The sequence below is a fragment of the Alligator mississippiensis genome, chromosome 1, assembly GCF_030867095.1.
Source record: "Alligator mississippiensis isolate rAllMis1 chromosome 1, rAllMis1, whole genome shotgun sequence".
NCBI classification, from domain to species: Eukaryota; Metazoa; Chordata; order Crocodylia; family Alligatoridae; genus Alligator; species Alligator mississippiensis.
The window spans coordinates 380,107,685-380,134,588 of NC_081824.1; positions in this window are offsets into that span (position 1 = coordinate 380,107,685).

Below are 26,904 nucleotides of genomic sequence, written 5' to 3' on the forward strand. Positions count from 1 at the left end.
GTTTTGCTGTTTTGAAGCACTGTTCTGTTTAATTTTGTCAAAACTGTTTCACTGTTTCAACGCATGTCGACGTTTTGCCCACAGGCTATAATGCGGAATCACAAAAATGCATATAACTTTGTCATGTCTTTCCTGATTCAAATGACAGAGCAGCAGGGAGCAGACAGACCAGCAGGGAGGGTAGCCCCTGTTAAGGCCACAAAGCCTGTCAAGTTTCATCCTCAGCTCTAAGGGGGCCGCTGATCCCAATCCAGAATTTCCCTTTGGTAGGACACTCAGATACAGATACAGCTCTTCCTCTGGCACTGGAAGGCTCAGGCTGAGAAGTGAAATAGGGGTGGAGGAGACTGTCATGCTGGTGTTGCTTGTGGTCATGGTAGTGGGATGGAGGGGTATGGCTGGTGCTCTTGGAGGGGATGCAGACTCAGGCAGGGAAACTGTTCCCCTCTCCTTACTGCCAGTAGAACCAGAATCCTCATGTGCCTGCTAATTGTAGGAAAGAGGCTGTCTCTCAGTTTTGGGGGGAGGGGACTTACAGCTCTCCCTCTACCCCCTCTTCCACCCTTCCCTGAAAGATTCCCAGCTGCCTTTCCAGCATACTTCATAGTGTGTTTCATAATGTGTTTGGTGTACTGTAAAATCTGTGTTCTTCTGTTATGTAATATGTATTTATGTACTATGTGTAGATAATTGTATAAAAGTATTTATGTAATGGATGCATGTATTTATGTAATAAATAAAATATATAAATGTATGTATGTGTTCCTGTATAAATTGTATATTATAGTATGCAATATATGCTCTGCTTCCCTGCACAGTGAATGGAATGCACACTGTGAGAGAAAGCACAGATTTCCTTTCTGGGGGGAAAGAATCAAAATAGATTAACAAAAACAAAAATAGCATTTTGGCAAAGGAATAAATAGAAAGGAATAAAAGGTATTAGGAAAGCAAAAGGTATTGGATTCCACTTGCTAGAAACAGGCTAGCAAGTAGGAAGTGATAGCCTTTCTCTGACGCTGCTGAGCTGCTGGAAGACACAGTTCAATAAGTTGACCCCTAGGCACAGAGAAAGCTCAGTTCAAACAATGCTTTTTATGCTGTTTTTCCATCCCTCCCCTGAGCACTGGATTGAAAGGGACATCAGGGAAGGAGTATGGTCACTGGCCAGCTACACATGTCAATATCAGAGCAGTCCTTCCCCCCTCTTCCCCCTCCATCTCCTTTGTTTCTCTTTAATTGCAATCAAATGCAGCTTCGAAACTCAAAATGTTTTGAAACTTCCTAAACATTTTGAGTGCCCTTGTCTCATTTCAAAGCTGTTTTAAAGCATTTTGTTTCATTTTGATTTTGCTGTTTCAAGCTCAAAACGTGTGAAAATAGCATCAAAAGGAAACACCCATCAAAATTTCACACAGCCCTAAAGCCCAGAACAATGGAGCTGGCTGCCTTTGTTGCCTCCTGGCATGCAGGTCCCAGGACTCAACCAGAACTGCGGGGAAGCCCTGTCCCCTGCTTCCTGGGGGAGAGTGCTTGGGAGAGTCCCCACACCTCCCCACCCTCCCTCACACCCACAACCTGCCCACCTGAGCTCCAAGCTCTGCACTCCCACTGCCTTCCTGGATGCAGTTTTCATGTTCCTGCCAGACCCAGACCCATGATCTGTGCTCCTGTTTACCTCCAGCTCCCCCTCGCACACCCCTGACACTTCCCTACCTGCTGCGCACAGAGCCTCTGGACACCAGGGAAGCTGGGCAGGTCCTCCTGCAGCTGTAACATTAGCAGCAGTATCCCCACCCAGAAGCTCTGTGCTGGTTGGGCTAGGCCTTTGTGTGCACATAGGAGTGAGTTGTGTGGGCTGGGCAGGGTATAATTACCCTGGTGGCACCTGCAGGCAAGATGAAATTGCCTGGCAGGCCACATTTGCCCCATGGGCCATATGTTGCCCACCCCTGATCTAACCATTTAAAGAGTTATAAGAACACTCACTGTCTGTGTTTTGTGTACGTGTATGCATGTACATGTACATACAGAGGCACACCAGAGAAGTTTTGTATTGGGGCAGCAATAGTGTGTGGGGCACAGCTAGATGTAGATGGTGGTAGTGCTGTGGTGATGGCTATTTTTGTGTCCCCTCAATGGCAGTGTCCTGGGCTACTTCTCTGGAGATGCTCTGTGATTTAGAAGAGTTGGGAATTGGAAAATGTCCCTTGGTTAGGTAGTAGGCAGTTAGCTAGTTCAGAGACAAATGGTCTTCAGAGGCTTGGCTAATCCTCACAATAAAAGTTATGGTTTAGTTCTTTTCATTCACACCTATCTACCTTCATTGAACCTAGTCATCACTATGTCCTCCCCTTAATTATGCTATGACGTGTGTCTGTGTGCATGTGTGTCTATATATATGACCATTAAGTTCTGGTGTGTTTATGCATATATGTATGTAACCACACACACACACACACATGCACGCACACACACACACGTGCACACACACACACACACATCCCTATATATGCATATATATCCACACACAAATAAATTATCAATGCGTGTATATATATATTAATGTGTATGTGTATATACATATAAACAGAATATATGTGTGTGTGTGTGTGTGTGTGTGTGTGTGTGTGTGTGTGTGTGTGTGTCTATCTATGGATCTTTCCATCTATAAATATGCAGAGAAACACAGCAGCACTTAATGTTAATGTTTTGTTGATTATACATATTACCAGATATACTATTATTTTTCTGATATTTCCACCAAAACATTTTAGATATTAGAAAAGCTCAATCCATTTCCTTGAATGTGTTGGCAGCAGGATTCCTGATGTGACACACAAATGAGGGTGGAGGAGAGAGAATTTTCATTTCCATTTTGTATTTATCAGTTTGAAGATTTTTGCCCATACTTTATTAATTAATACATTTTTTTCTTAAGTTGTTCCTCTTTTTTTCTTAATTCTTATCATAGGGATAGGCATGAGTAACCATGTATTTCAATATATAAGTACTTTACAACACTACAATGGCTCTGAAAACTCAGCTTTGCATATCAATCACAATGCCCTGTAGACTTAACTGCAAGACCAACCAAAATATTAAATGCAGTAGATATTAAAAAGTATATTTTATGTACTATGTATGTATGTCCTAATATTATGCCAAATAATTGTTTATTAAGATAGTTTTTGTAATCATTAGCCCTTATAAAGGGAGTCGTAGGCTGCTGAAAGATCTCAGTATGACTTTTATCCATCTACCTTTCCCTCAAAGAGGTAATATGTGAAGGAATCAGGACAGCTACTGACAATCGTTTTAATGACTAGAGGCCTAGCTTGTACTGCAGCTACTGTGGTTCTAGTTTTAAAAAAAATCTTGCCCTCAGGTTGTTAGATTTGTCCAGTAAGCCTCATTATGGAGGCATGCATGAAAAAAATGCCATACATAATACATTGTATTTTCTTATATATCACATGTCCCCATATAAGGCAAGCACCCCATTTTTGGGAAGGAAGAATGAAGAGAAAAGATTTTTCTATAATTATGGCACATAAAACAAGGACAGAGTGTATTCATCAACTTCTTCCCCTCCCATTCCTTGCTCAAGTAAGTTACCTTCTTAACCCTTTTACAGCTGAATTGTCAGCAACTCTTAGCTGTTCAGCCAAAAGCTGAAACTGTGGATGCTGCTGAACACTGGACTCCATGGGAAGAACTAGTATTTTGAAAAGATCTAAAAACAGATTTCAGGGTTGTGAAACAGGAGAAGAGAGGCTCGGAGCAGCTAACATATACCAACATGGTGGAATAGAGGACAGCTTGATTAGTGGAGCATAATAACCATTAAAAAGGCTCTCTGAGGTTTTCTAGCACCTGTACAGTGAAAAACAATTAGCAGAAACCTGGTGGATTGTAATTAACTAGTAAGTCAACTGTCACCCTCAGCTCTGCCTTATAGAACTGCCACCATTGCTGCATTGCTTTTAAATTTTAAACTTTAAACTCTGAGTGGCAAAGGAATGGAAGTGAGGTCTGGGAGGGTGCATCATTGCACTCTCCCACCTTCTGCACTAGTCCCTTTTGGACACCATCCCATCATCCAGGCAGCTGCACAGGAAAAAGAAGGAAAATAAACATTGGACATCATACAGTGTCTCCATGCTTAAGAACATAAGAACAAAACAATTGCCATTTACTGGGTCAGACCATAGGTCCATCTTGCCCAGTACCCTATATCACACCATGGCAGAGAGTAGATGCTGAAAGGAAAAGTGAACTGGGTCTGACAAGTTTTGTTTGTTTGTTTGTTTGTTTTTCCCACTGTTCCTCTCTCATTTGCCACTCCCAGCATTTCATGTCTAGGTAGTTCTAATTCCTGATCTCCCATGCCCAATAGCTACTGATGCACCTCTCCTCCAGAATTTGTCCAATCTATTTTTGAATCTAGCTAAACTGTCAGCTTCCACAACATCTGGTGGCAATGACTTCCATACTGTACTGTTCCATACACATGCTGTGTAAAAAAAGAACTTCCTTTCATTAGTTTTAAACTTACTACCTATTAGTTTCATTTTAAGACCCCTTGTTCTTGTATTATAAGACATACTAAATAATGCATCCCTATTTACTTTCTCTTCACCATTTAGTATATTTTAACCATTATCATGCCCCCCACCCCCTTAAGCATCAGTTTTATAAACTTAATAAGATGAGCCTATTTAGTCTCTTCTCATGTGGAAGTCCCTCCATAACACTAATAGACCTTGGTGCCCTTCTCTGGACCTTCTCTGTTACTTCTACATTCTTCCTGAGGTGTGGGGACCAGAATTGGCCATACTCTTCAAGGTGAGGACACACATGGATGTGTAAAGGTGCATAATAATATTTTTCATTTTGTTTATAATTTATAATACTTTCCATTTTGTTTATGTTTTCTTAATAATCCCTCACACTTTGTTTGACTTTTTGAGTCCACAATGACTCCTAGATCTCTCTCTCCTGTGTGGTAACAGCTAATGTAGAACCCATCATAGTGTAGGTGTAGTTTGGATTATTTTTCCCCAAGTCTATCACTTTACACATTGTGTTCCATCTGCCATTTAGTTGCCCCCCTCACTCAATTGTGCCAGGTCCTTCTGCAGTTCCTCACAGTCCACCTTGGCCTTTACCACTTTGAACAAATTTGTGTCCTCCAAAAATTTGGCCAACTCTACTCACCCTGTTTTCCAAATAACTTGTGAATATATTAAAATACCAGTCTAAACACAGATCCCTGAATGATTCTGCTGTTTACTTCTTTCCATCCTGAAAAATGACCATTTATACTCATTCTTCACTTTCTGTCCTTGAATCAATTTCTAATCCACCAGTGTAATCCACCACCTTGTAATGCCATGACTACCTACCTTAGTTAAGAGCCTCTGTTGGGGGACCTTGTTAAATGCTTTTTGGGAGACCAACTATATTATATCAACTGGATCCCCTTGATCCCCCTGTTTACTGACACCCTCAAAAAACTCTAGTGGGTTTTTGAGGTATGATTTCCCTCTCACAAAGCTATGTCTATTCATCCCAAGCCGCTCATGTTCTTCCATGTGAGGAACAATTCTTTTTTATATTATTGTTTCTACCAGTTTTCCAGGAACAGAAGTTAGGCTCACTGGGTGCATCTACATGCAACACTTTACTGCACAGAAAAGCAGCTTACTGAGAACTAAGCATGAGTGCCTACATGTGGCCATGCTCACTGCACAGTAAACTGATCTAATTGGGAGTAAATTTGTTACCTGCAATGCAAGTAGCAAATTTACTTGCAATTAATTACTGCACAATAACACCCTTGTAGACACCTGACAGGGAACAAATGTGCTCCCAGTCAGCTGGCAGCAGGGGACAGGCGATTGCTCCCTTCCCCTGGGAGCTGCCTGCTGCCTGGGCAGGATCTACCTCCAGAGCCAGGTGTTGTATGCAGAGGCCATAAAGTATGAATTTAAAACAAGCAGGAATCTTATCAGGGGAATAAGGCATTATGCCACATGATTGAAAACACAAGACAAACAAAATTAAAAAAAAGAACAACAAAAGGATGGTGTTTTCTATCCTATACACTCACACGTACATACCCATTTATTCATATACATACAAAAGGAGACAGACAGACAGTCCTTCAACTATAAAGATATCACCAGTCCTTAAGATGCTCGGGTTAGGTTGGTGGCCAGCCAAGTTAACCACAAGGATGAAGATAGGCATTGTTGGATACGTCCCAATGCTTCTTCCTCTATGCAGGACACTTCCTCATTGTTCTTTTCCATCTTTATAGTGATTGTTCCCCATACAAGTCTATGAATCTCACTGTGTCATGTCCCCTTGATAATAAAATGATCCTCCCCTTTGGTTACAATGTTATGATTGACAGACTCTTTGGGCTTTGTGGTCTGCAATCTCTTCCATCTGTTGTCAGAAATTTCTTCAGCTGTTAAAACAAAACTTGATCTTATATTTTGCAATCCTTAACTGCTGATCTTTGAACACTGCTGTAACCTTTGGCTGTTAAAGCACAGAAGGCTATTTCTATCCTTCTAGTCTGGGGTACAAGAAAAACTGTCTCAATATATATTTCCACACACACTGTTTATTCTTTCATTACCTCTTTTTCAAACATTCCAGACATACTACATTATTATACAAACACACTACTTCTTAACTTCTTAAACCTTGCTTTATTTATCTTGCTAACTTATTCAATAAAATGTTCACTGGCTGTTATACTTATGCTAAACAATACAAAACTTAAAATAAAGTTAAATCTAACTATTAAAGCAATTACATATCGATTAAGAGGTTAATATTATAAATATAAAATGATTTAAAGCAAATATATGAGAATAAATTGACCTGAGCTCAACACTGGGCAGGGACTATATCCCTCTGTCCCAACAGCAGGTAGCTCTCAGCACTCCACTCTGAGATCACGATCAGGGAGTGGGGGCTGGGAGATCCTTATCTGTGGTCATGGGGTCCTTATAAGGATCTCCCAGCCTTGGCCCTGTGACCATGGAGATGGAACCGGGAGATAAGGATTTTCTAGCTCAAGCCCCATGACCGTGGAACTCAGGCTAGGAGATTAGGATCTCCCAGCCCCTACTCCCCAGTTACAGAATAGGGACTGGGGAGCAAGTCCCAGCCCCATGCCCCAATTGGGCAATTGAGGCATAGGGTTTGGAAAGAGTTGCAGGGGTGGGGTAGGCCTTTCCAATTCCCTGCCCCTGACTGGGGAGCCAGGGCCAGAAACTGCCTGTTGCCAGGGCAAAGGGACACTATTCCCACCTGGTCCTTGGTGCCAAAGCCCATGTCTGTAGCAGGGAGTCTTCCAGGGTCAAGGAGCTATGTCCCGGCCCCAAGGAGCTTGATCCTTCCCCTGCTTTTTGCAGGGGTCTGGTGTAGAGCCAGCAGGGGCGGGACAAAATTGCTGCCATGAACAGCAAATCTTCTCCTGAGACTCTGTATGTGTAGATGTCTGCCCTGGAGAATTTACTTGTGAGTAATTTACTCATGAGTAAACTGCTCCCAGATCAAATGGATGTGTAGACACACTCACTGGCCTGTAGTTCCTTGCATTCGCTCTACAGCCTCTTTTAAACTCTTTAGACTCTGATCATCAAAAGGCCCAACTGATTCCCTGGTAGGTCTTTGGCTTCTAATGTACTTAAAGTATTTCTTATTGTTAACTTTTGTATCACTAGCAAGTTTCTTCTCAAATTCTCTTTTAACTTGTCTTATTTCAGTTTTACATTTGCCTTGCCAGTGTTTATGCTCTTTTTTTATTTTCCTCATTAGAATTTGACTTCCACTTTTTGGAAGAAGCCTTTTTCTGTTTATTGCCTTTGCAGCTCCGCTATTAAACCATGTTGGCTTTCCTTTATTTATTTATTTACTTATTTTTTATTTGCTGGTATGTGCTTTATGTCTCCAATATGGAGTTCTTAAGCAGTTCTTATGCTGCCTGCAAGTTTCTTACTTCTTTAGGGGCCCCTTTTAATTTTATCTAACTAGCTTTCTCATTTCAGTGTAGCCATCCTTTTAAAGTTAAAAACTACTGTGGTAGATTTTCTTATCTTCCCTCATACCTAGATGTAAACCCAATTGCATTGTGCTCACTATAGTCAAGTGTCTCAGTAACATATAACCCGGATGGTACACTGCTGGTACCCCCTCTTCAATTGAAGGGATGTTTGGAAGTGTGTGGATGTGCGCTATTGAGAGCATAGCTGCTTAGCCTGAGCCAATTCACTGTTCTCCCCTACAAAGCAGAGCAGAGCATAGACTATGGACACCCAGTATAATTTAACTATTTATAGAACTGTACATTTTAGACTGGACATTAGGAAGAACCAATCAGCCTGAGCCATCTGGTTCAAATCGGCAAGCCTGCCACAAACACTTGCCCTTTACACCCAATGCTGTGCACTGTTTAGACCTAGGTCAAGAACAGCCTTTCCTCTTGTAGGTGTTGGAACTAGCTGCTCTAGGAAGCAGTCTTTTATAACATCAAGAAATTTGGACTTTGTATCCCAACCTGATGTTAGATTGCCCCAGTCTATTTGTGGATAAAGTCTCCCATTATTACTGCATTTTCTGCTGTTGCAGCCTCTCCCAACTCCTTTATCATTTCTATCTTTCTACTGCCATACTGGTCTGGGAGTCAATAGCTATCTCTACACATATGGTTGGAGTTTTTGGGGTTTGTTTTTTTTTCTATTGAAACCCAATATTTCTATCCACAAATATTCTATAGTACCTCTCTTATCAATTAAAATCTAACCTATCTTATTCAACACAGTCTTTGATGTAGAATACCGCTCTCCCACTAGTATGACTTGGGCAGAAAAATGAATTTCCCTACTTAAAAGAAGCAACACAACATTGGGGAAGAAGCAAATATGGTAACTACTTAGATAATCAAAACGTTACCCCATTTATTGTTCCACAGAGATACAACCCTGGTATCAACAGTAAGCCTTTTATTTCTTTCTCTTCTTACATCCAGGTACTCAAGATACAATTTATTTCTCTCCATTTTCTCCAAAATGTAACTTTTCCTATGTATGCCCAACACAGTAGCTCTATTAATGAACTTTCTAGAACATCTTTGTTAATGATGTATCGTATCACCTACCCATAATTGTCAAACCACACCTTGAATCATTATACCAGTTTCCTGTTGTTTTCCAGGGTTCTGAAGGTCTCCATAAATACAGATCCACCTAATCTCAACTAAAACCATCCTTTCCTTCTTCCCATGCCTCAAAGTATTTAAGTAACCCTAATGACTATTCATTTACTTCACCATTTTCAGATTTGATGCATTCTTTCTGAAGTGCACTTTATATCTGGAAAAAAAACCCTCCCATTTAATTTTATACAAAGCACTGAGTAAAGCTTCCCAACTTTAAATACATTCTTTTTGTGCTATGTTTCTGTTTTATGTTATGATTTTTTACTCTGTCTGCATTTCTACCAGCTAAACACCTTCGGTCAAGCATCTCATTTACATCTTATTACCATTATCTAGTGCAATGTATCCTGACAATGATATGTAAAATCAGCATAATAACTGATCATTAACACTTTCTGTTTGAGCATTTTATTGTGACTGATGTGTGGTAGAAGTGAAAGCTTAATTGGCAAGGAATGAAGGTATAAAAAAGAAAAAAAAAACCATGACATTATCATGTGATTTTAAAAGTGACAAAGAGTTAGTCACATGGAGAGGAGGAGGAAGAGAGGAATTGTTTCCAAAAAATCCCTGTGTTGAATCTTTTCATAGTAAAGAATAATCAGAGAAAAGAATGAAACCTATAAAGAATCATGTTTCTTCTATGAACATAATTGATGTTCCAGTTGTTGGTCTTTAATTTTGATACGGTCAGGAGTTAAGAATGTTAATGGAATCCCTGTCCTATTGAAGTTCACAAGACTATTTGTCATGGAATTCAAAGGCAGCAGACTTTCAGTGTGCTCAATACATAAATTTACTTTATTTGAAGTTCCATAATTCCAAAAGTTTACATAAAACTCTTAGCCAAAGTCTGTTACGAAAAGGTAATGACAACCCTTTTCTTTTTTACATAACCATGGAAAGCCTTCTTTTCTTTTGAAGTCTACTCAAGCATATTAATAAAAGAATCTCAATGAGCTGGAACTTCACATTGTTCCTTATGGCAAGTTGCATCTCAGCAGTCTCACAGTATGTATGTATTTTGCCAAAAAACAAATGTCTGCAGGCTTACAAGCATGGAAGAATGCTACACAATCATATTTACTACCAGATTCACATAATTTATTTGTTTATTCCATTATGGCCGTGTACAGAAATTTGGGGAGGTTAGATCAAGTTAAAAATAACCACCCAGTTTAGGGTAAGTCAGGATAGTGGGGGCATGTGGGGGGTTGTGGGGATTGAGCGGGAAAGCCAGTTCTGGGAGGTATCAGGGGGTATGTTGGGGAATCAGGGGGGGAAGTAGGATCCACATCAGAGATTGGGGGATCAGTGGGAACAAGTGAAATCCACAGAGGGGTTGGGGGGATAGCAGGGTCTGTGGTGGGGATCAAGGATATCAGGGGCAAGCACGGTCTGTTGGGTGATCTAGTAATCAGGGGACAGGTAGAATCTGCTAGTGGGATAAGGGAGGCAGGCAGGTTCTTTGGGGAGGGGGTGGAGGAGGTGTTACTGAGGTCCAGAAGGGTTTGGCAGGATATGGGGAATTTGCAGGGTTTGTGGGGGGGGAGGGACTCTGAGCAGATGGAGAGGTCTCTACCTCACCCCCCTTGTTTCAGGAGCTATTTTTATCCCCCCCCCCCCCCATCAGATATACAACTCCCACAAAAGGATCTACCTGACCCTCCCTCCACCAGGACTTACTTGCTCAGCTCCCAGTATTGGCAAATGCTGATAAAACTACTGCTGGGAGAGGCTTGCAGGATGTGGGCTTTCATGGCCTGCTGGGAACCTGGCTTGCCCTAAACCCACACTGAAATTCCGACTGAGATTCCACACCGAAAATCATCAATGTCTTTACCAAGGCATACAAGAATATGGTACTGATGTTTAACATTCAGAAGATTAAGATCCTCTACCAACAAGCTCCTAATGAACAGTCCCCAGCTCTGGTAATCCAGATTCATGGTGAGACTCTGGAGATCACTGAGTATTTAGTATACCTCAAAAGCCATCTGTTGCAGAAGGCTGACATCGACCAAAAAAATCCAACATCAACTCAAATGTGTAAGTGCAGACTTTGGATGCCTGAAGAAATGAGTGTTTGAAGGTCATGCCACTAGATCCAAAATCAAGCTCATGGTTTATCATACAGCTGTGATCCCCACCATTGTGTGGAGCTGAAACATGGACAACATAGAGGAGACATCTAAAGTTGTTAGAGAAGTACCATCAATGCTGAAGATCCTCCAAATCCAGTGGGAAGACATATGTACTAGGGTTAAACTCCTCCTGCAAGCAAACACCATGAGTATTGAAGCAATGATCATATGACATCCACTTTGTTGGGCCAGCCATGACATCCAGATGTCTGAATATAGGCTTCTGAAACAATTTCTATTCTCCCAATGCTCAGCCAAGGCATATGCTCAGAAGGGCATGATCTATACTATATTGAAATTGATATAAAATTAAAGAGAAGTGACTATCAAAAGACCCCACTTTTTTAAAACACCTCTTACGTCTTTTCCCAATTAAAAAGGAAGTGTGAAATGAGCAAATTAGAACTAAAAAGGAGAAAATTTTCCCCTTCCCACAGATTATTTGTTAACTATTCCCTGTATTTCCCTGGAGTGGAGGATGGGGGAAAAAAAGAAATAATAAAAGTCCCCAAACAAAACCTTATATCAGAAGCTATATTTTGTTGGCTTGTTTTCATAAAGCCTCAGAGGGTTATGTGGACATATCATGTAAGTATATATGCAAAATGATTGTTATTTTCTATGAATGTAACAAAATAAAATTGAATGTAAAGTTTACTAAAGAACAATCTAGTTTAATCTCTCAGGCAAGAATCTAGGTACTAATAAAACTGGGATCCACATTTGTCTTGTATAAAAGTTGAAGGGGAAAGGTTTTATCTGTCTTAATTTAATTCCTCTGGGATGCAGTTCATGAAACCATTCTTTCCTTAAAACAATTCACCTTTCTACTGTGATAATTAAACCCAAGTGAGCTGTTTTGACTTTCTTCTTGTTTATAAGGGATAGGTCATCTAATCAAGGAACAGAAACAATTATTAATTAATGCATTCTTGTTGTTATTCCTACTACTGAATGGCCCAAAGGCTCAATTCAGTACTGAGATTCTGTTGTGCTTGAAGTCACATAAAGACTCAGGAAGATAAGATCTTTGCCCTAAAACACTGGAAAGATAGAAAACAGTGAAAGCATGAGACAAAGAACATAGTATTCAGTGCAAGCTAAAGGTGAGGCCATGCTACATTTATTACAATTGGTAATCACTTACTTATGAGTCCTGTCTCTGGGACTGAGTAAGAGTTGTACTACATAGTACAAAGAGATTAGTCATTTTTTTAGTTATACTTCATCTTCTTTTAAATTTATTCCATTCTTGTGAACTAGCATGGCACGAGAGAGAATGTCAGGATGTTTGTGAAAAAAGTAAGGGGTTTTGAGCCAATAACTAATTACCAGTTTGAAAATTCAAGAATATGATAGTATGCAATATAAGGTAAGCAATCACACAGTTGGAATACAAAGGTTTGATGATCAAATAGTTGAATAACTGACAGCAGCAAATGATCCATAGGTTGAAATATATTCACACACAATATTCTCATTTTCTAGAAGACTTTGTCTGCTTACATATAAATCACAGAGAGAAAAATTTAGCTGTGCTTTTCTTTTCTTTTGCTGGCAGCTTAGTTAGCTCATTTCTTTCAGATAAGTGTATCAAGGGAAGCTGGTATTATGTGAGGCTACTATCACAGATTTTTTCCCTAGATATTTGTATACTCAACAAGCCTATCATCTAAGCATTTAACTAAAATCTCAGTGGGCATGTCTATACATGCATTCATCTGCTTCAGTTAATGTTCATTGAATCTAGTACCTCTGGGTACTTTTACACATGCTCTAGGTGTGGGGTGGGGGCAGCACTTTACTTAGAGTGGCCCCAAGAGCAGCTCTAATTAAAGCACCCCATGTCTCATGGATCAGTGCCCTGTGCTTCAGTATGGAGGGGGGGGCACTTGAACTAAAACTTGTTCAGTGAGCTTCAGTTCGAGTGCCCCCACCACCATGTTGAAGCATGGGGGCTCTGATACATGAGACGCAGGATCCTGCTGGAGTGCAGAAATTGCTATGGTCCAGCAGAGTCTATTAACTGAGTCTGCTCCGATGCACTGGAATTCTAACATGTTGGAACAGCCTCCACACATGTGTATAGGTGCCCATGGTTTTTAAGTGATGCTTAATGTGCATTAGCCTATTTTAATGCACATTAATTGAATACCATGTTTTTAGTGATGCTTTAATATGCATTAACATAGGCTACTGTGCATTACAGCACACATATAGACATGGCCAGTGATTATCTAGCTACCACATATTGAGCGACATATAGCAAGTAGTGATGAGTAAATTAACATTTTCTGTGTACTATCACGGGTATGTTAAAGTAGAAGGTAGGTATTACCTCGGCTCTTAATATTAGTTCTACAAAAGTGACCATTATTAGTCTTCATAAAAAAACAAAACAAAACAAAACAAAAAATTAAAAACAGAAAAACCCTGAAAACCCTCTTAAGTATCTGGTAGTATTCATAGTAGTTTGAAAATCACCACTGATAAGCATTAACTTCTACTGGGGAGTCCATTAGTTCACTTTACCTATATCAGGAAGGTTCAACCCCCACCCAGATCTACAGGATAGATCTAGCCCCCAACACCTTATCATCCGGCCCATGGTGCTCCCATGGGTCTGTGGGGAGCCCTGTGGAAGGTACCCCTGCATGCTAGATCAGTTACATGGGGCCCAATCCCAGTGTGCAGGGCTGAGCAGAAGCAGCACAGGGCCTCTGGAGCCTGATCCTCACAAGTAGGACTGGGCACAAGCAGTATGAGTCTTCTGAGGTCAATCCTTGCATGTGGCAATGGGTGGAAGTAGTACAGGGCACTGGAGCCTGATCTTCATATGCAGGACCAAGCAGAGGCAGTGCAGGTTCCCCAGAGCTTGAGCCTCACACATGGGATCAGTAGGGGATGGTGTGGTGTGGGTACCCTACACTCAATCCCAGCCTGGGGGAGCTGATGGGGACAGTGCAGGGCCCAGTATCCAATCTGGCCCATGGACCAGCCCTATAACCCTCATCTGAACCGTGGGGCCAAAAAGTTGAGCACCTCTGATTTACACAGTTCTGTTTTTTATGTTAAAGCCATTACACAATTCTGTTCTTTATGCTGAAGTATTCAAGCCATTAGCACAAAAAAAAGTGCTATATCTAAATAGGAGCTAAGACACTGCAATACCTTACTTGAGGCACTAACCCTCCTCTAGTGGAATATATAATCTTGTGTTGGTTCTCTATACGATGAATTGGAAAAGTTTGTCATCTTAAAATTGGATTCAAAACAACTAGTGTGCTGATTGGGGAGACACCAAGAACAAACCAATAGGGGATACTGAAGAAAGGGCTTAGACATCCTATTCAGGCCTAGAGGGAACTTGATTCCTTCACTCAGGTTCTTCAGTAGAAAAATGTTTTAAATTACTGAATTAAAAGACTATGCATCGTAGTCAATGAGTGCTTCACACTAAAGACATAGACAGTCCTGGTAGCAGGGGCTAGATGTCAGGACTCTCATCTCCCAAATAGGTTCTGTAACCATTAAATTACAGTGGGCACATCACATTAAAATGTTTACTCCAATGTTACCTATTTAGCTGCTCAGTAAAATGTCACCATCTACACATGCATTGATATTAGGACACAGTAAACTAATACTAGTACTGACAAACAAGTACTATCCTACCGCAGAGTTATTTCCACAACTTCAGTGCACACAAAAAAGCTGACAAGGCTGGATGGAGCATAAGGCTGCTTCAGTGCAGTGGCTACCTACTGGTCTAGGCCCAACCAACAGGGGTGCCTGCTGTAGCACCCTTTTGCTCCAACCAGCCCTTCTTCAGCACATTGAGCCAGGGCACAGCAGCCCCAGTCTACCAGGCTGAACCCTGGGGCCCCCTACCAGCCAAGTCTGGCTCAACATGCTGCGGTTCTGGGCATGTGTGCGAACACAGTGCCCCAGGGCAATAAACTCTGACACAAACTGTGCTAGAGTTTATTAAATCACCTTAATAGCACATGTAGATGTGTCCAGTCATGTTCACACTTGTATTCTCTGGCCGTGTCTGAGCTTCAGACTTATGCCCAACAATAATACACTCAAATATATGGTGTAGTTCCACATACATTACCTTCCCAGTCGGCAGTGGTATAGCTGATCCTGTGTAATCTTGGCTGACTGTCAAAAGCACTAATTAATCCACCCTCTGCAGCACTGCTTCTGGTCCAAAAGGTAGAACAGGCAAAGCAGCACCAGCACTGCTCTTCTACACGTGGTCTTTTTCATACAATGAATATTGAATTTCTTTCTGCACAGTAGAAGAGCTTCTATCAAAATAATGGACAATAAAATCATAGAAAAACAAGGCTGGAAGGGACCTCAAGAGCTCATCAAGCTGAACTCACTGAGAAAGGCAGGATCATCCCTATCTAAACCATCTCATCCAAATATTTGCCAAACCTCCTGTTAAAACATTCCAAGGATAGAGATCTCACAGCCTCACAGTAATTCCATCCCAGAATGACCTTTACAGCCTGGTTGTTTGCAGCTACCACTGAATTCTTTGTGAAGCCAATCTGTTAGGCATGCTGAGAATACACTTAACAGGCTGTCCTGGCAGGGATGCTTCCAAGGTTACCTTGCTCACTCACAGCTATCTACATGCTCTAAACCTGGGAATGGAGTGGTGACATCACTTCAGGTACATTTCCCTATGATCACTGTTGAAAGCTCATTTTCAGGCATACCCAATATTTCTGGGTTGGAAATGTGCAAGAGAGGGTGTGGGTTAGTCTGTGGGCACGTATGCTGATGGGCAGGACATTGCTGCCATTGAGACATACCATTAGGGCTCCTAGGTGGAGGAACACAGCCTGGTTTAGTCATGAAATAGACATTTAGCTTCTGGCTCCTGAGCCCCTCAATCTATCAGAACTAAGGTGCTTTGGGACATGTGCAGAAGAAGAATGTAGGTCCCTAGGGAGCTGTTTAGGGGTTTTTGTTTGCTTGTTTAAAAAAAAAAAATAACATCCATATGTTACTGGACATAGGTGACCCCAGGGTTAGGCAGCATCTGAGTGGGAGGTTTTTAGGGTCGCAACTTTTGGCTTAGATTTCTAAATTTCACCTAAATTCCACTTTAAGCACCTAAGTCCTTTTTTATAGGTTGTCCTAATAAACTATGGACCTTCTGCCTCCCTACCCCCGCCCCCACCCAAAATGGGGTTCTGTGTAAATGTTTCCTGTCTAGCATTTTAACTTATTCCACTGCCACAAATCCTGGTTTTAGCCATTTTAAATTTTAGCCAGAAGCATGGATAAGATAATATAAAGATTATTAAAAAAAGAAGCCTGATTAAACCAAATGGGACTTTTCCCTCCCCTGCTGTTATAATCCAGTATTGTCTGTGTGGTTTGGGGGACTGGAAGATGCAGAAGCATGGTCAGCTTTAAATTGTTATGAGGTACCTGTCAATCTCAGTATGATATAGTTAAGCATTAGCAAACACCCATATTTGATAAGATAATTACCTCTCAGCTTGTAAAGGACTAAAATTTGAATAAATTACCATTTTCAAAAAAAATCAGTGGGTGTAGTATGATTCAACTCCTTCTTGCTTCTATTTAATGTCTTCTCAGTAATTGTGGTAAACAGAATTAGCATTATGAAAAAGTCTGGTTTAACATACGTGACACATTTCAACGTAGAATTCTGAGGAAGTCATGATTCCCCAGAAACATGATCCTTACACTACTGTTTCAAACCACCTGCAGGATAGGGGCTATATCTTGATAGGCTCTGATCCTGTATTCCAGTACTTCCTAACACCAATGGAATTAAATAGAAATTGTGAGTGTGAAAGACACATGGGACTGAGCTATACATTTTTAGACCTATTCCTATAGCTATTAAAGGGAATTTCAGCCTTAGTTTACTGAGATTATCAGGACTGTTGGGAGTAAATTATATTCTTCAGGACCCAACTCTGCACTGAGACAGATCCTTGTACCTACACCAACTTCCATTGTAGGCAGTCACTGGTATGCATCTTACTGAAAGATTTATGCTTTGGTGTATATAAAAATTAAGAAATGCTAGTTTAAACTATCATTTATAATGCAAAAATGCCTGGTATCTTTTGCTACCTTCTTGCCTGCTTGCTGGGTAAGCTCTTAGGAATGCAGGTCTGGAGCCAGACTCATCCCATAAACACCTACAGTGCAACTTATGAGGAATTCAGTCACTTGAGTTTCAAAGAGTGATCCAGATTGGCCCTCCTTCACAATCTAAAAACTTTGGAAGGTGCTTAAATCTATGGAAGGGCCCATTTTTTTAGTTTTGGACTGCATAAGACTTCATGGGTCATGAAGTCTTCTGATGTGAAGCACCACATCATATAATACCTTCCATAAACTTGCCAAGCTACATTTTGAAAATAGGTTTTGGGGCTATTTTGTTTGGGTTTCTTCTTTTTTTGTTCAGTTGTTTTTGATTTTTTTTACCTAAGAACTTGTACTAGAAATCTGTGTTAGAACCTTTCTCACTAGCATGAGGAACCTGTTAGATTTCAGTCTAAATTGCTAATTTATATTAATAGGTGAAAGAGTCTCTTCCCAACTGTTGTGTACCCTTCTCTCCTGTGTCTATTATTGGAGAGCAAGCAGATTCCCTTTTATCCTTCACTTTTGCTAGTCTAAAGAAGCTCATATGATACACTCTCCATTTCTCTGATTATTGTAGTAGTCCATTTCTATATTATCATTTATAATATGTGATAATATAGAGGAGACAAAGTATGTGCTATCATTCAACTGTCCTGGACACTCCATAAAAATACAGATGGCCATAGACCTTGGCAAGAAGAACTTGGGCCCTGAACCTGCAATAAATGTTAAAATGTATACATACACATCACAACTACTGGTTGTGTGCAAAATTAATGTGTAAATGTGTAAAATTATGTGTAAGACATGGCAGAATTATGGCCTTAGGCATAAATGCACAAAACACTTAGTTCCATGCAGAGATACTTAATCAAACTTGGAGTATGCTACCTCATGTAGTGGTGCCACATTAGTGTAGTTTGCAGTCATATTTAAAAGCAGAATATTTAATTCCTGGCAGAATACTAGGCCCCTTAATCCAGAGGCAGTTTAAAATATCTCTGACTGCCTAGCACAAGTTTTAATTACAAGTTAGGCATTACGTAGTCCCTGCTCCAAACTGCTTCTTTAAGCTGAGCACCTGAACCACACATGTTATTCATTGGATTAAGTAGATGGAGAATCGTTGGGCAATGGCAACAAGAATCCAGCCCAGATGCAGGATCCCCTCTTTTCTAGAGCAGTAGCTATCTCACATTTGGTTCAACTCTTTCTCTTCCTCTCAGGTCTAAAGGTATTGCACTCCTGGGTGCCCAAAGGCCAGCTCCAAAATGAAGGACAGTGCCTAATTAGGGACAGTGCCCAATTAGGAATACTGTCTAACTTGTGGTGTGGTGGACAGAGCCCTATGCTGTAAAAAGGAGGTTCAAACCCACTCTAGCAAGGGAGTCCAATAACTGAGTCTCCCACTTCCTGGATGGATGTTTATTAGCTACACGGTCAACACATGAGAGGGATCCCTTTCCCTCTATCATGTGGCTTTCCTACAATTTCTGGATTTATGCTCCTGCACATATACACAGCTGTGTACCTGTCCAGTCATAGTGCAGACTATTGAGCATGGTCAGTAGCAATGTTGACACACATGTGTCCATACTGCATGTAGGATAGGATTGCAAACCTATCATAAATACCAAGTATTGCACTTATGCATTTAGGTAACTGCCATCTAGGTTCATAAGGTGAAATAAAATTCTGCCCCATCCTTCTAAGTTATAACTGCTGCAATTATATCTGTACAAGTAGACGTACAAAAGAGTTTAATTCATAGAATTAATTCAAACGTAAAGCAACTAATTAGTATAATAAAGTATTGAAAGTGATTGCAAACAATTGAGGTGCATACACATCCTGAAATGGATCTTCTTTAATGTGTCCAGTTTTACAATTCTGTTAAACTGGGCTGTTGCTTTTACCCGCACTTCACACAGACAAGTGCATTACTGGTCATACCATATGTTTTACAAAGTGCCTCAAAATTCTCCTTCATATTATAAGGCATGATTTATTTTTAACTATATTTTGTGTGTAAATCAAACACTACTTTCTAAACCTAAGAGCCACAAAATTCTATTTGAAGGGAGACATCCATCTCACTGGTAATATGCATGTAAAACTTTCCAAAGGGCACTATTTCACTTTTATAGCTTTCTAGAAACTCTCTTCTCATCTGTACTCTGTGATGACACTGCTCACCCTTCTCAAACCATCACGTAGCCATTTGTTAAACTTATTTCACTTTTTTCTCATCATAGGTGAAGTTCACAGAGTGAACTGTGGAACTTAAATTTCTGTAAAGAAATAGATACCTGTAAAAATATTAATGAACACTGCAGCTAATCTGTATATAAATTATCAGAGCCTCTTAAATGATAGCAAAATTATATTTTTTTATCATTTGGAAACAGTGGAGGATTTTCACAAACATCTAAGAATTTTAGTAGCTCAAGTTTTATTAAAGGATAATAGAATTTGTTTTCCCTAGTACTTAAATACTTCTGAAATGCCACTCAGCCCCAATAACCATTTATAGATTTGACTATGCCCTGGGATTCGAAGGCAATACTGATATTGGTGGATAAAATACTTCAGTATGTATACAGTCTCATTATTATCACGTAGTAAATGAGTGCCATACAGAATTTATCCTCACAATATCCTTTGGGAAAAAAGGGAAATATGTTATGATGCACAAAGAAAAGAAAGACTAAATTCCACTACATTTTTATGCTGAAGTGGGCACTCATGTGGCCATTTAAGTGCTCTTTCTGACATTTAGCAGCTTCTAGATACTATTTATAACCAGGGATCCTGGTTTTCTCTGATAAAAAAAAAATCCCCAATTTTCCAATTAAAAAACTAACCCCAAATCCATATCTTCTATGATCAAAATGAAACACACACGTACACATATATATGTATTTGTATGTGCATGTGTGTATGTGTATCACATCTTATAACACTATACCTAACTAATTATGTTTTAGTTAAAGGCATGGCAGAGTAGGAGAACCCCCATCTCAATTAATTCCATTATGCACATAAGATACATGCATAATTAATTATTCTATTCCATCATATAGTTATAAATAGGAATCCTGGTTTTCTCTCATAAAAAAAAAAAAAATCCCCAATTTTCCATTTATAAAAGTAACCCAAAATCCACATTTTTCCATGATCAAAATGAAACACCTACTTTGCCATGCCTTTATCTCCAAATATAATTAGTTATTTATAGTGTTATAATATGCATGCACACACACACAGACACATATGTGTATGTGATACATACACATGTGTCCGTGTGTGTATGTATCATACTTTATATCTCGGGGACCCAATGCTTGTTGTGGCAGTGCATCCCTGATACCTTCCCTGCCATGCTTGCAGAGGTATGCATGCAGCCACCACTAGCAATGAGCTGGGCTGGGGCTCCAGACCTCCCAGCTCCCAGGAGCCTTCTGTAAGCAGCCTAGGCTCCCTGCCACCTGTCACAGAGCCTGGGCTGCTCTAGCAGGGTTTGAAACCTCCATGTCACCTGTTGTGAGCAGCTGCAGCTCTGGGCAGGCTCCTGCCAGCTGACATGGAGCCTGAGCTGCTCACAGCAGGGCTGTCTACCTGCTGTGGGCAGCCTGGGGTCTGGGAAGGATGCCACTGCCCACCATGGAGCCAGGGCTTCTCACAGCAGGGCTTGCAGCTTCCGCACCATCTGCTGTGAACAGCCTGGGCTCCATAGGCAGAGACAGGAGCCTGTTCAGAGCCAAGGCTTGCTGTGGCATGTTGAGCAAAATGGCTTCACATGCCATGTTCTGGCATGTATGCCAGGGAGTTACTGACTCCTGACATAGACCATATTTCATTTCATAGAACATGTCCCAAATATGAACCTTGTTTTTGAAAGGCATTGTGAAAAAAAAAATGTGTTCCAGAATTATGGCTGCCAAGAGCAGAGACAAAGCCTAACCTTCAGATGACTCACCCTCCCTTTCCTGCTTGCTTAGCTAAAGCCCTGATTACTGATCCTGGTTTTCTCTGATAAAAAAAAAAAAAAAATCCCCTATCTTCAGAATGAAAAAAGTAACCCAAAATTCATATTATCCCATGATTAAAATGTAACACCACTAATATATTTTTAGCAGTGGAGCAGCGGTAACACAGGGTGGTGGGTGATGGCAGTGGCCACACGTGGAGCAGGGGGGGTGGTGGTGGCCTCACGCAAAATAGCGGCAGCACAGGGTGGTGGGTGGCAATGGCTGCTGCTGTGCGCAAGCTTTCCTTCACCTCCCCCTTCTCAGCTGGCCAGCCAGCCGGAAATTGCGGTTAATGGAATTTCCAGTTAGTTAAATTATGGATAGCAGAGATTTTACTGTATAGTGGTATTTCATTTTGATCATGGAAAATGTGGATTTTGGGTTCCTTTTTTTAATAAAAAATTGGAGATTTTCTTTTATCAGAGAAAATCAGGATCCGTGCTGATGAAGATTTGCCTCCATAGATAGATCTAGGATCTTGAAAAGAACTAAAGAGCTGTGAAATAGGAGGAAAGAAGAAGCCCTAGCAGACTGCAAAATTGCTTTTAAAAGGGTTAGCTTGGAGAAATGATTAAAAAGGAGAGATGATTGTTAACACCTGTGAAGTGAAGAACAATTGGCCATTAATAGGCCATTGACTACTTTAGGTTCCTGAATTGTAATACCAGAGCTGCTGCATTATACATTATAAAGCAAGAATGGAAGCATGAGTTTCTACCTCAAGCAAGAAATCAGCTTCCCCATTTAATACATGTGATCTAGTTTTGGAGGCTAATTTTACAGAAAAAAAAGTTGTGTGCTATGTACTAGAAAATATGGTAATATAGCAAATGAACTGATAGGAAAAATTGTTGTGCATCTAGACCACTCTAAAACTACAATAGTATCCTTTTGCATAGCAAATCTATATTATTTGTATATTCAAGCCACATCTTGCTGTGGTACAAAGTGATGTTTCTCCATTGAACTTAGTATAGTTCCTTGACCTGAGGATCTAGCTTTCAGTGTTCAACACTTAATTTTCTTCCAGTAGCATGAAATTTAAACCTAGACCTTAGTGTTGAATTAACATGGAAAAATGAAAAGTAGTGAAAATTATTTGTTTTTGAAAAAGGGTTCTTTTAAAACATGATTGATCCCCTGATTATATCTCCACACATCTATGCTGATTTAGCATGCTCAAATACTATCGTTACACATGCACATTTTGTTTGCAATTACACATTTTTAAACACCTTTTAGGTATACAAATAAATATTTTTTGGTTTTTTAAATCTTATATGACAGAAGCAATATTGTAACTAGGGGACTGGGGCACCAACCCTTGGTTCAGAGGGATTTCAGGAACAGCAGCTGCTGCCACTGCTGGCCTGCCACAGCGGTCACTGTCATCATTACCGGCCTGTCCACTGCTCTTGCTCAGGGTACAGAACCTGCTTGTACCTCTATGCAGAAGTGTTTTAAAAATCTTTTGGAACAGCACATTTTGAGACACCATTATGCAAGTGATCACCTTGACTGTGAGTAAACTGTGTGCGTATTGTTTGATGCACCTCTAAGGTTTTGTAAAAAATTGTGAGTAAAAGATTAACTTGTCAGCAGAAACACAACTTGCAAGTATTTTACGATGCTAAGTTGGCCTCACCAGTATTGTCTAGAAAGTGCTCAATTATAATGTTTCACATAGCTAATGTTGAGTATATAGCAGTACCTCCATTAAAATCTATGTTTTTGTCCTTTATACTAAGGAATTTAAAGTGTTATGTAGAAACTTAAGGTCTTAGCATAGAGGGTTTTTCATATTAAGCATTTAAAATCTTTGTAGGATGCCTTCTTAGGCTGTTATATTGTGCATGTATATTAAAAGGAAAGATCATCTTGTTCATACTATCACTATTAATTGTCTGTGATTTTATGTGAACTGCTGTGAGTAACTTTGAAGAGTTTGTCTTGCTATTCTTAAGAATACTCAAAAAAAGAGAATTTTAGGTGCTTCTGGCATTTATCCCAATTGTTTGCCAGTTATCTTCTCAAATCAGGAAAAGATATGATAACGTGTTCAGTCATCTATATGCTTGACTGCCAGGTGATTTTTCAGAGTGCAGCAGCTCTGAGAAGGCTGCATGAGAAGATGGTGGGAGATTGGTCATTTGCCAGTAATGTCCCCAAAGTGTATATTTTTTTTAATGCAATTGATTGTAAAAGGGAAGATGAGAGGAGGTGAATTGAAAATTGTTGCATAGAAATTTGACACTGAAATGAGCAGGAACAAAGGGCTGGATCTAAAAAAAAAGCAGGGTTTGGACATCAAATGTGAAACTTTGAAGGATTCTAGGCCTCTAAATCTAAAACTATAATCTTGAAAACCCCTGCTCAGTTGCTACCTAACTCTGGACTCATCTGAATTCCATGGATGCTTTTTTGACTTAAAAAGACTGCCTCCCAACCATGCTAGCTAGTTGAGCAAGTGAAGCTCAAAATAACTAGACTTTCTGCTGCAACCTGAAAAAATAAAACCTGACTAATGCATGCTATCTATACATACATAACACTATAAATAATCAATAATATCTGTAGTAGAAGTCAGAGCAGAGTAGGACTCCTCTCTCTTTTACTTCCATTAGGTATATAAGGTAAATACATAACTAATGGTGTTATTCCACCATTGGTAGAAATAGAATCTAGAAGCTGTTAAACACCAGAAATGATACTTAAATGGCTACATGAGTGCCCACTTAGGCCCATAAAGATAAAATGGGAGTTAACCTTTAAAGCATTGCTACAAGCTCACAATAAATTCTGTCTCAGATGTGTTTATTAGCTCTAATCTCTAGTCCAGTGATACTCTAAAGGTGGTTGCATTTTTTTTTTTTTCTGTGGGGTTGGGGTACATGGTAGGCCTGTGTGAATAGGTAACTATTTAATTTGGATTCAGCCAATGCAGATTTGGCCAATTCAATTCAGAGATTCAAATCACTTTTCTGATTTGATTTGGCCGAACCGATTCAGAAAAGATTTGGTGATTTGGCCATAGGGTATAATGGGGAATCAATGAAATATCTATATCGTTGATGTTTTTTGGCTGATTTGGATGAGACTTATAAGAATGGTAGCCTCTGCTGAGGACATTAAGTAGGCCAAGCTTCAAGGTGATAGGTGTGGGGGTTTCTGGGAAACTGCACTTCAAAGTCCTTAAAGCAAAACTCATGTCACATGTGTGTGTTAAGCCACAGTGGGGTAAAAACTGCAGGGGTGGTAGCTGTTGCTAAGTCCACAAAGCTTGCCAAGTTTCAAGGAGATGGGTGCAGGGGTTTCTCAGAAACTGCACCCCAAGCTGCTGACAAGCAAAATTTGTGTCACATGTATGCGTTAAGGCAAAGGGGAGCGGGGGTGAAAACTGTAGGCCTGCTAGGGTCTGCTGCATCCACAAAGCCTGCCAGCTGCCAAGGAGATAAGTGCATGGGGAGTCTGGGTTCTGGGGCCCTGCACTCTGGCCACAGGCAGGCAAAACTCATCACATGGGTGCTTGTGGGACTGTGTGTGTGTGTTCAGGTGTGTCCTTCCTGGCACTGGGGCTTCTGCACAACATGGCAGTATGCCCCTGTGAGGCCTCCTCCTCCCCTACAGCTTTGGCCTGGTCCACCACTGTAAACGATGGCAAGTCAAAATAACTTAGCTGGCTCAACTCGGAAACTCATGGACTCAATATACACAGTGGAATTCTGACACACTGCAACCTGCCGGACATCTGACTCCCCAGGTACCTCTGCACTCTTACCTGCTCTGCCTGTCCCTCCCCTCACCCCGTGATACCTCCATTTCCATTTTCACTGACTGGCTTTCTTGCCTGCATTGCATGCCAGGCCAGCCTCTGGCTTCTTTACTATTATTTCCATCGAGGACCAGAAGATACACCAACCGCACATATTTCCTCAGCCTGACAAAGGGGTTTTCAGCCCAAAAGCTTCCTAAGATATATTTTTCTAACTATTTCTTTTTTTTCATAATAAACATATAAACATAAAAACACAAAATAAGCCATTGCACACTATGAGTAACATATATCCAACACAACATCTTTACTTCTTGCTGTCAATTCCTTTATAAAAAGAAAGGCTCTGAGACAGTTCCATCTGGGTACCTTTGATGCTGCTGGTGCTATTGGGGTTGAGCCAGCTAAGTTATTTTGACCTGCTGTTGTTTACAGTGGTGGACCGAGCGGAGGCTGTACGGGAAGAGGAGACCTCATGAGGGCACATTGCCATGTTGTGCAGAGGCCCCAGTGCCAGGAAGGGTGCACCTGAGCACACACACAGTCCCACAAGCATCCACGTCATGAGTTTTGCCTGCCTGCGACCAGTGGTGCAAAGCCCTAGAAGCCAGATAGGCACAATTTCCCAGAAACCCCAGCACCTATCACCTTTAAACATGGCAGGTTTCATGCCCTCAGCAGAGGTGACCATCCCTGAAAGTTTCATCTGAATCAGCCAAACAATGTTATAGATATTTCATTGATTCCCCATTATACCCTATGGCCTAATCTCCAAATCACTGAATCTTTTCTGAATCGATTTGGAAGCTCCAAATGGATTCAGAAAGCCTAATTCTTCTAGTGATTCAATTCATATTCGTAGATTTGGCCTCAGAATTGTACAAATCTGAATCATGATCCGAAGCTTTGCATGGCCCTAGTACATAGTGCTTTAGTGAGGTACTCCCTAGCATGGTCATGAGGTTGTGTTATGATTGAAGTTATACTACTGCCCACACCCAAAACTGTCTTATTTTGACAGAATGAGTAGCTCTGGGAATCCAGAAACTAGGTGTTCTTCTGCCTAAGATCCCTAAGGGTTCTGTTTTGCATAACAGACTGAATAAATCAGGAGCCTAATAAAATACAGTTTTCTGCCACATTATTATAAAACAGAGTAAATAATGGATGATAGAGTACACATAGGTTGTACTATCTTTCTATTGAATACGTTGGAGGAAATACTGGTATCTGCTCTTGTCATTAAAGCCTCGTGGTTAAAATATGTGTTCTAGAATTGACTGGTAAAGGTTCCATCCCCTCTGCAAGTCACAGCATTATTTTCACAAAAGTTTGGTGCATAATTAGTTGCCCATGCATTCTGGGTGATATTGTACACCTCAAGCATTTTTTTTTTAAGTGGGGGTGGGGGAGGTTGAAAATTATTTATGGCAAAACTTAAATTAGAAAGGCTTGTTCTGTGAGAATGTATACATATGGATCAGATTAAGTTTCTGGAAGACATGTTTCCAAAGACACATAGTCTAGTAAATTAAACACAGGACTAAGATGCAGAAAATTCAA